Raw genomic sequence first — 8,389 nt, 5'->3', positions numbered from 1 at the left:
CCTTACCTCCCCTGTTGCGCCGGCAATTCCGAATGGACACCTTGTCGCCAGGAGAGTTAATAATTAATGAATGACTAAATATTGGTGATTAATCATCAACCATGACCAATCCACTGCTGGATGAAAGCCTGCCCAAGCGGTTACCATCTCTTACGGTCCGGCGATGCAACGATCCACCTAGCACCCACATATGATCCAACTTCACTGCTCCATTTCCACGCTTCTCCGTCACCTGAGGCTCATTCCGTTTCTTGGCTATCATTGACCCGCCGTCCTGCCCACAATCACTTACTTTTTATCTTAATTTAGGATTCTGTTATAGAAACAAATTCTTCGTGTGCATTGGGGAGGTAATTGTTTTTTTTGTTTAGAAGTAATCTATGAGAGATACAGTTATGGGGGAGGGTGAAGTAATAAAAAAATGGACGTGATATATTGTAATTAGTTATGCACTTGCATAATTACATTCCATAACAGGACGCTTTAATTTTTCAATGTATACGCACACAGACGTTGCAAGCGTCGGTGCGGTGGGGGTGCTGGGTCTAATGTAATAAGGCCAGTGCTCTAAATCATTGTTATTCTGATTAATGCGGCTCTCCAACTAAGCGCAGAGTACACACACCATGTAGCAATTTCTCAACAGCCTTTTCAGGCTCACAGCTCTCCCTTGCTACGGAGATCCACAACAGACACGAGTGGTATGCTCCTTCCTCTCACGGTTTCTGTAATGAAAATGCAACACATGTTGAAATGACAGCACATCAACAATTACACATCAAGAACATTAAGGTTAATTTTTCATTTTTTTTAAATATCTTTTTTTAAATTCCCATCCGTATGGGAACGTTTGGGAGTATATCGTGGATATGTAAGACGCGGGGGCTATAACATCAAATCAATATAAAACTTGCCTTTCATCACGTCCAGGGGAAATTCAATTTTCTGCTTTGGACTCTGTGACACAGACAAATCACGTACAATGTAACGGCGGTGGTGCGGGAGAACATGACTCACCGGGGGACGTTACAGACACATTTTAGAAGCCTTTTTAGCCAGCAGCATTTATTGGAATAACCAACCTTGTCTTGTTAAAACTAGGCCAGCGGCTTGTATATAAATTACTTTTTATTTGTTAAGATTAACGTTTATTACGCTCACCATTTGTTCTCAATTCTCCATCAATCTCTTAAGCGTCCGTGTAAACAGGAGAAAGCCTTTGCTTCTCCTCATTGTCCAAGTCCTGCACTCAAACGTTAAAAAGCAGAGTCTAGCTGGAAGTGCCGGGCAGACACTTAGAATGTCTATGGTGTTTTGTATCACAGGCACGTATGCTCACAATGCGTTTTAACTAAAATACCTTATCCAGCACCTTGGGCAGAACAAATAATGTACAACAAAAACAATTATCCTCCATATCGAGCACCAAAAACCAATGCACAGGAATTTCAACACACAGCATTACTAATTCCCGCACGAAAGCCACGCTCAGTGAAGCAAGCACAAAAGATGTATGCAGCGTAGACATTTGTTTGCGTGTTGTGTGTATCGTGGGAAGTGGTGGTCCTGGGGCGAGCGCACACCAGCTATGAACCAGGCGAGTTAAGCACGACTCCTGGCCACAGACAAAAATCTGTCCTGGGCCTCGCCTGAGTCGACTGGGCCGTAAAAGTGTAACCTTGTGCGGTGTATACACATCAACACTGGGGAGATAAAAGTGGCTGTGCGTGGAGTGGGTCTTCATAGGTGCCCGCCAACAGCACTTGACCCAAGCACCTTGAATTGGTGACAAGGCGGGGGGGGGGGAGGATTGGGGGTGGTGTCTTTGTACGTTACCCTCTGTTGCTATACGGGCAAAACAGAACTGGCTGCGGATGCCCAGGTCAGCGGGTCACCCTGCACACGACGCCGCTTCCTGCCGACACAAGCACACTTCACTGCCATGCGCCACCACGCAACGTCACGTCGACCCCTTTCCTGCAGAGGCTCCTTGACCAGCTCCTTGGTCAGTCGAGTGTCCTTTGTGCCAGCGTTCCTCCAAAGCTGGGCGGTGAAAAAAAAACAAAGACGACGACTAAAAGTACACAAGCAGCAAGGGGTGATGCCCTGGCAATTGTGTTGTGGGTGATCGGTCAAAATTCAAAAACCAAACAAGCAGAAAATGTAGATTTAGTTTTTAATGCAGAGTTTAACATGGTTGTTTGTGTGTCTCCAATCCCCTGGTGGGCTGTGACTCATGTACGCAATGGATAATAAAGAGCTTTGTGTGCATGCCACGACAAGGAAACAGAAACAGGTGGCATCTGCGGGAATATCCCGTTCCTTAGCCATTTGCCCCCAGCGACCACAGCAGAAGACAGATATTAATGCACCTTCTTAAATGCGTCACATTAACAATCGTGTGCATTGTGTGGCATTGCTAATGAACAAAGATGCCTTAACCAAACCATGATTTGAGATGTATGTAGAGTACGTATGTTGAACTTCTTTCGCACCATGCGTAGCCAACCGTGCTCATCGGAAGTAATATACTGATGGTCATTTTATGGGTAACCTTTTTCCTTACTGAGGGTCGAACTGGACTCCCAAATACCTTTGGTGAGACGCACGAGCACACGCGCACAACCACTTCTGTCGCTGCAAGAGGCGCTTGGAATGACGGAAGTGACTGGACGTGCTAAAATCAGAAAGACGGTAGTGTCAGGTAGAAAACGTTCCCCTCGATTACTTGATTATGCGTGCAGTGAAGCCAAGATTCTTGTAGTGAAGGATAAACGTAATTCGTGGGGTGTCTCCAAGTGGTAGGCCTCATGTGGCCAAGGGGACGTATGAAATGAAATCACGGGCCTTAGGTTCCCCATCTCTGTTTAAGGATGACTAAAATGACCCCATTTCAATGTATGTATGGTATACTCTTTGGTTTTTTCGGTAAAGTCGCGTAGGTAAAAGAAAAAATGGTGATTTAATTTAGTTTTCATTTTGTTTTATTTTATTATTATTTTTACTTACGTGACTTTACCGAAAAAAAACCAAAGAGTATGAATCCTTGCAGTCACGAAAGCTTCAAATCTATGTATGGTATGATGGACTTCTTTTACACCGTCCGTAGCCAAACTTGCTAATCAGAGGTGCGGGGGAAGACCAACAAACGAACAATATTTATGTTCACGTGCTTACTTAAAAATGTTGCCTCACTAGCGATCACTTTTTATTTATAAACAAAACATATTTTAATAATCCCTTTATATGAAACATTTCATTGGCAATGTTATCCAGGGTGTCAAGTGACGCATACAGAGAAAACATTCACACAATTACACGTACAAAAAACATCTTTAAAACCAGTCCTCGTTAGTCGTTTATACCGCTGTGCTGATATGTTGAATACAATCTGTTAAGTTGGCTGTATATCAGCAGAAGGTTATAGCCGAGAACAGTACTGCATTCATATTATTATTGTTATTATTTATCTGCATTGCAATAACATAGAGTAGTGTTACATGCGTAGTGTCAACGATTCAGAGGCAGAGTTTATAGGAGGCACCTTCTTTATTAACAACTTCCACGTTCTCGTCCGCACACTCTCCACAGTAGCTCAGCCTAGCCTGTACACAACACTGGCCGTCTAACACTGACAGCCATGACTGAGATAGCCAACTACAATCTTGTAGCGTAATATCTAGCGGAGACGTTTAGCGACGACGGCGACGAGATGACAGCGACGACGAGACGAGTCCACTCCCAGCTCCGGCAGCCTCGAGCCCCCCGCTCTCGGCTCCTTTTATGCTCCCAGCGTGGCCTGGCCCCGCCCTGACCGCACCTCCCTTCTTGAACCCGCCGGCAGGTTCCAGGGGCCTCCAGACAGGGTCCTCCGTGACCCTTGCCCCAGTTCCTCCTCCCTGCCCACACACCGTCCAAGCCCTCACCGGCATGTGCGCTGTCTGTCCACCACAGTAACCACTGCTGTCCACCAGCCGGCGCTATTATACTACACATGTAGGTAATTAATAACTCTTCAGCACACCGATGATGCGACTCAACACTGTAAGTGACCTTGCTTAGACGGGGGGGGTGGGGGGGGCATACAAAACCTCAGTGAGAAGGTGGGGGGGGGGGGGGCAAGACATTAAATGAAAAACTAATTTTAAACAAATTTTAAACGGTAAAGAGAACCAGTGAGGATATGATCCGCCGTCGTGAGTGACACGATCTGCTTGCATTCTGCTCGAGTTCTCACCCCTCTGTGTACGAGCAAGCAAAGGCTGCGACGCGCCGCATTGCTTAATGGTACTCAAACATTTTTCGTGCCAACATTTTTTCTTGCTCGACCCTAAGAATTAGAAACTTCAACAAGAAGGTTCGGCCACCCCCTCCAGCTCCCCGACATTATGGGGGGGGGGGGGCTAATGTGATTGACAGCTACGGTCACATCAATCTCTTTCGGAGATAGCGTTGCATTTTAATGAAAAATTACAATATTTTTGTTCACAGTTGCTCACGTGTGCAGAGGATGAACCGGGATAATTTCTTGTACTGGAATGAGGCCAATGTAACGAATTAAAACGAGAGTGGAAATGCCAAGGTTTCAATCTGGAACACCCACAATAGCTTCACACATTAGGTCATTTAAAAAAATGCAAAAAGTTACACGCATGCAAAGTTCAAAAGGCCGTTGATGAAGTTACAACTTTATATGCACAAACATAATTGTGGTTAAATACTATACTCTACTGTATGCATATGTTAACAAGCCTACATTGCTCTCTGCCAAGATGCACAGCTTCATAACGAAGGCATTGTATTTTATAATAACACTCATTACCTTATTATAAAACAGATTTATTTCTGATGGCTTCCACTGAGCGTGAAGGTACTGCCCATGGCTCCGTAAGTTTCTTGGCCACAAATCCACTCTTCTACAAAAACCTAAATACTTTTACCGCGTCAGCGACCACTGGGATTTTAAAACACAAAAGAAATGCTATACGACTGCAGCAAAATTAAATATATAAAAAAGTTCCAATCTTTTCTGACCATCCCATTACTAAGCCGATTGTGAAGGCAGATATGAAACGGATTAATTACAGTGAAACGTGCTCCTAAAAATATACGCAGAGCTTTTTAGCTTCGCTATCAATCATCGCTTCATATGGCCACATATGATATGTGAAATTATAATTCAGTGTTTTGATACTGCAGCACTGTGACGAAGCCAGCAATGGCCTTTGTCTAAATTTCTCCGCAAACATTGCTCGAGCACGACGCATGGGTGAACAAGCAAATTCGAGATGAGCTAAAGCCTCCAAAGGCCACAACTGTGACCCAAGCCGGGTCTTGCTGGGAAAAAAAACCGAAGTGGCTTGGTCAATGCAGTATGCCTACTTTTGACGTTTCCAGAAACAATAAATACTGTTACGGCCGGCAAAATGTATCCCAAAGAGGGCCTCTCTCAGGGAGCATCGCAATGTTGTTGCAGCGGCGAGAGTGCACGCCGCGCAACCATGCATGCTCGGGGAATGCTGACAACGAAAATAACAAGTCTAACATAATGAGAAGCAAATGCTTAAAAATTATGATGAAAATCTAGCCAACATAACCTATTTTGTAAGAAAAGCAATCGATGTAAATGTGTCGGTCCTTAATTAACACTTCATTTCTGCTCATTAAAACGTGAAACATTGAACCGTGCGCTGAATTGAATTGTACGTGCAGTGTATTTGTTGAAAGCTTTCACGCTTATGAGATCTTCAGCATTCAGAGTTATGGACGTCGACACTGGTGCAGTTGCAAGGTCGTGCAATGAACTCAGCCAACTGAGTTCGATTCCCAGTCATGGTGAACATCTGTGATGAGTGATAATTGAGTCGGTCATAGATCCTCCACATCAGCAAGGTTATGTCTGGTCAAACAACCACTATGACTGACAGCAGAAGCCTTCATCCAGTCGTGGAATGACAAATTACTGTCAAATGATCAGTTTCTTTATTCAATTATAATTGTCCTGTGTTTCTCAACTATATTACCGCATAAATTATAAATGACTAAGTGTACATATCAGTGAATAGTTAATATTTTTTTACTGCTTTTCAAACGGTGGTGTTTCATCCCGGCCAAATACAGGGCAGTGGCATGCATGAACTCGCAACCCCTGCCACAATATACACAAACAAAGGGAAATCAAATGCCCAACATGATGAGATTATTAATAAGTGCAAGCACTTCGAAAGGAAAAACATAACCCACAAAGCAGCCCCAGAGCTTGGGGATATCAAACCCATCTGGGTCAAAGGAGAAGCCAGTTTTGCAGGCAGCGTGCGAGCAGCCCGCCGCAATCAAACATTTGAATGCCCTGGTCCCAGCAGAGCACACCACGTCAGTGCTCGACCGCAGAGGCAAACCCCCCTCCGGGAATTTCAAACCTTTTTTTCCTGTTTTGCTTCAAAAACCAGACGCGACCCTCGGCGAGCTGACTTTCACGGCCGAAGCTCCCATCTGCCCTGCCAGTGGACGTTCAGCTGGCTCACGCGTTGTCGGCAGCAATCACACTTTACAATAAATCTCTGTTGTTGTTGTTGTTGTTCGGGCGAGCGTCAACAAAACAAACGCACGCGCACAAAAGATTCCAAGATCGCACATGTGAATTGAGGTTCGTGCCGTGGAATATTAACGCGCGTCTCAGGAAAAAAATGTTTGGGGTTGATAGCCCGGAACTGTAGGATGATTGATGGATGCACAGTACAAGGGTGCATTGATATGGAAATGAACAGGCAGAGTGATGGGGGAGGGATGGGCTTACAGTACTCCTTGTTAGTTTAACACCTAGGCTTTCGCGACCAATATCATCCATAAGAGGTGTTTAGGGTTAGATCGAGTAAATTTGTGTCGTTAAAACCCGCCACCACCCGACACAGCCAACTAGTAAAGGTTTTCACGTAAACACAACACGCGAATTCGTCACTAGTACAGCACACCGGTGTGTTGGAGAGCCAAGCCACAACATTTACAATCTGAGTACGACGTTTCGCCAGTAATTAGAACTAGCTTCATCAGGCGACAGACAAATTTGTGGAGAAGTATAACTGTGTCGCTCCTTATATAGAGGCGTAGATGTGGTGGCCACGCTTCTGCGCTCTGGCGCCACGTGGGGTGGGGGTGGGGATTACTGAGGCCACGTACATTATGTGCATTATGCGAGCCTTTTGAACGTATGCTTCCTGTCTATTGTTGATTAAAATAGCCTTACCGGCTTCGCCAGGGCCTCCTCGTGCCATTTGTACTGGGTTTGTCACCTCTGCAACAGCGACCAAAGAGCGGCATTTTCGCAAGCGCTAATACCACAAGAAACTAAGACAAGGCACACACTTACGTATTCAAATGTATCAACGGCATTGGTCAAGCATACAAATGCAGGACACTCTTGAAAATTAGTTTTGGTACTCACCGTGGCTTTCCTAAGGTAAATACGGAACATGCCCAGGCATTTTGTCAATCCACTGCTGGATGAGGCCTTCCCCACACTTTAATAAAAAATGAAAAACATTTCTCTGCTTGTTAGTCATCGCAATTACTCAAGTACCACGCAGCGTGCATAGATTTTCAACCAATTAAAAGGCACCATAAAAGCAATTAGCCTCATGCTTAGGTCAATCAACGAAAGTGGTTTCCGACTTCGATGTGAAGGTTTCCGATTTAATGAGGAGTAATTTAGTTGTGTGCAGATGATCCCTCCTGCACTTACACGCACATGGCTCATTAAATCTAACCGTTACACCCCACCAACCTTGAGTGAAGTTTGTAAAAAAAAAATATACCCTTCAAATTGTCCACCTCTCCAAGAAATTGGCAAAGACAATAAAAATCACGACACTGCATTTAGACAGCAATTGTAACTTACAGGAATGCAATTTTTTTTATTTTAAAACGTTCAACCATTTATTTTAGTGGATGGCATTTCTTCCCCAAAAAATACATTTGCATAAATAGTTGGTTCCATTGTTGTTCGTAAAGTTACTCGCTGCAACCAAATAAATCGTAGCTGAACTGTTTACATTGCACGCTGACAACAATCTGCCATTCTCCAAACGCTGTGTGCGCACACTTCCTCTGATCGCGATATGATCCCAGCCTATCCACTGCGGCACACTGATGGCGGTGATTTCACTGCCGATCTTTGCCCGAGTTGAGTCTATCCCTCAAAAGATTTTTTTTTAACTGATCAAGGGGGAAGCGCCAAAATAAATAAGCACGCATTACACCTCCTTTCCCATACATCTATTTGTCTTTCCACATTAAAAAAGAGAAATGCATTTGTTACATTCCTTTGGCCGCGCAGCCTACAGGGAATGCATCAAAATAAATACTTGGATGTTTACGTGGAGAGGCAAATATG

At 44.4% G+C, this 8,389-nt stretch overlaps 1 long non-coding RNA gene across 1 annotated transcript; it reads right to left on the bottom strand.

The window, feature by feature from the left end:
• Nucleotides 1-885: 885 nt before the first annotated feature.
• On the bottom strand, nucleotides 886-7,782 carry LOC116938607 (uncharacterized). Its single transcript, XR_004402294.2, has 5 exons — nucleotides 7,442-7,782; nucleotides 2,594-2,677; nucleotides 1,837-2,043; nucleotides 1,162-1,243; nucleotides 886-957 (listed from the first exon to the last, which is right to left on the bottom strand). It is a non-coding gene; the product is annotated as an uncharacterized LOC116938607 (long non-coding RNA).
• Nucleotides 7,783-8,389: the final 607 nt, after the last annotated feature.

Source organism: Petromyzon marinus, chromosome 4, assembly GCF_048934315.1.
Source record: "Petromyzon marinus isolate PM22_M1 ecotype Great Lakes invasive population chromosome 4, UKy_Petmar_22M1.pri1.0, whole genome shotgun sequence".
NCBI lineage: Eukaryota > Metazoa > Chordata > Hyperoartia > Petromyzontiformes > Petromyzontidae > Petromyzon > Petromyzon marinus.
This window is presented reverse-complemented; position numbering and strand designations above follow the sequence as displayed.